We start from the raw sequence: 2,865 nt of genomic DNA on the forward strand, positions 1-2,865 counted from the left end.
GATGATCACAGACATTGCCCTCTCTACTCCCTCGCAGGCCTCATGGCTCAGGATGGAGACAGTGTTGGCACAATATCAATTTCCACATAGCCCTCTACCTGCAGTATGCCCCTTTGGGAAGGCATTTTCCTATTTCCTCTTGTTAAGAGGAAGGTCGGGCAGGGGCATCACCTGATGTTGAAAGGTAGCTCTGAGAATAAACTCAATCCATGGATAGTAGTCAGGGATCTTAGTTCAAAACAGTTGCCAAATGTTCCAATGGTAAGTCAATATTTATGTTCATATTTACAATAAAATGTGTGAATATATATTCCACTTGTACAAACCACAGCAGCAACAGTTATAGCAGCATTCCCTATCTCCTCTCTCTGCCAAATATTAGGGCCTGAATCTCATGCCGTTCCAGAGCAAAGCATAAATAGAACAAAATCGTACTGCCTGTTAAGTGCAAATGCTTCTTTATTTCTACTTTTAGGTCATATAATATTCCTCCTCTTACTAGAAACTTGAAGATGGTTGATTGAACTATATATTAATATCCAAAAAAATCCAAATCTGTCTCTGTCATTTGATAAAAAAACTATTTTGCATTTACAGCTGGCAAAAACATTGCACTAACACCATCAATTGTCAGTGCAGACATTTGGATGTTAATACTTGATGATATTGCATTGGGAATAGTGACTGGCTCAGGAGAGGGGCCTGGGAGAGGAGAGCAACTCATTAATAAATATCTCTTTCGGGGACTGTCTAAGAATATTAATACTGTTTACAACTTTAAGATTGTAATTCCAGGACCTTGTCTCAAGATTCGCCAGTATTATAGAATTTGCAACCAGAAGACACCTGAAAGATCATCTACATGGTCCCTAATTTCATATAAGAGCGAACCACATCTGTGTAGCATTAAATTAGAAAAAGAATTCAAGAAGAAGAGGCCTGAGTTTATACTTGTTCTTTAAGGACACTGAGCATTGTTCATTCCTTCAGCTCAACCGTACTGAGCAGCTTCCACGTGCAGACATGGTGCGGGTGTCAAGGAAGCTAGGGAAAGGCCCGACCCCTGTCTTCAAGGAACTGACGCTTTTGGGCACTCCAATGTTACCAGCACACTTAACCCTCACAAATGTACCATAAGGCAGGTATTACTGTCCTTATTCTATAGATGAGGAAACTGAGGCTCGGAAAGGTTAAGACTAAGATCACAAGGGTAGTGACTAGAGAGCAGGAATTCAGCACAAGCCTATCAGATTGCATTAGTGTTTTCTTGCAGTGTCACAAATTACCACAAGCTCAGTGGCTTAAAACAGCACCCACTTATTATCTCACTATTTCTGTAAGTCGGAAGTTCAGGCATGGTTTCGCTGGGCTCTCTGCTCACGGTCTCATGAGGCCAAAATCAAGATGTCAGCCAGGATGTACTTTCAAAGGGGCCTTGGGGTGCTCTTTCAAGCACACCATCTGCTGGTAGAATTCAGTGCTTTGTGGTTATAGGACTAAGTCCTTCAGCTGCTAGAAGCCACCCACTGCTCCCTGCCATGTGGCCTTCTCCACGACATACAGATTGTTTCCTCATGGCCAACAGGAGAATGTCTTTGCTGCTTCAGTCTCTCCTTTCAGGCAAGGCCTGGATTCTCTCTCTCTCTCTTTTTTTTTTTTTTTTTGACAGGGTCTCACTATGTTGCACAAACTGGAGTGCAGTGGCATCATCATTGGTCACTAGAACCTCAAACTCCTGGGCTCAAGCAATCCTCCTGCCTCTCCCTCTGGAGTAGCTGAGACTACAGGTGTGTGCCACCATGCCCAGCTAATTTTTGTATTTTTGGTAGAGATGGGGTCTCACTATTGCCCAGGCTGGTGACAAGTCACAGCAATGGATAGTCACGGAGGGACAGTGTGCAGAGTAAGGAAGGAGGGGAGCTGAGAATAAAACCATTTGTCACCAGGTCCGCAATGTCAAGGACAGAATCAAAGGTGAGAGAAGAGAGGAACTAGGGGGCCTCTGAGCCTGCACATGCGCAGTTGCCCCCAACATGCACCAGGAAGTCACAAGAGATGCTCCGTTGTCAGAGCAAATGATGCCCATGAAAGTCCCTGCTGGTACTTCCCTGGCTTGAGATGTAAAAGACAGGGAGGTCCAGACACACTACACCATGCGTAACGTAAACACACAGAACTCTAAGCCAATTAGCTAGTAGAATAGATTGTCGCAGATTTCTTTATTGGGTTAGGAAATACTGGTTTTCATGGAGGGCTACTCTTTTGAAGAAAAAAATAACTTCGAGTTAAAAATGTCTTATTCTCCTTTGATCTCTGTAATGAAGAGATTTGACCCAAATGTTCATCAGTTCTTAATGAAAATCAGTGGCATTCCCGTTACTTTCCGTGGTTTCTTTTCTCATAACTTGAAGAACAAAAGAGTATTTTTCGTAAGATCACAGGATTTCACAAGAAGAGAGATCACTGTGGAAAAACAAAATTTTAAAAGGGGACAGATCCACTTTCTGCTCAGTTTTTCCTTCCCCATCCTCAGACTGCACCAAGTAACCTGACCAAATACTGGCCATGGCTCTGCCCCACCAAAGTCTGGATATGCTTCACAATTGCCTTAGGAACGACAACATACTTAATTTTAAAACTGTAAAGGCAGGCCAGGAGCAGTGGCTCATGCCTGTAATCCTAGTACTCTGGGAGGCTGAGGCAGGAGGATCGCTCAAGGTCAGGAGTTCAAAACCAGCCCGAGCAAGAGTGAGACCTCGTCTCTACTAAAAATACGAAGAAATTAACTGGCCAACTAAAAATATATAGAGAAAAAATTAGCCGGGCATGGTGGCACATGCCTATAGTCCCAGCTACTCAGGAGGC

The sequence above is a fragment of the Microcebus murinus genome, chromosome 7, assembly GCF_040939455.1.
Source record: "Microcebus murinus isolate Inina chromosome 7, M.murinus_Inina_mat1.0, whole genome shotgun sequence".
NCBI classification, from domain to species: domain Eukaryota; kingdom Metazoa; phylum Chordata; class Mammalia; order Primates; family Cheirogaleidae; genus Microcebus; species Microcebus murinus.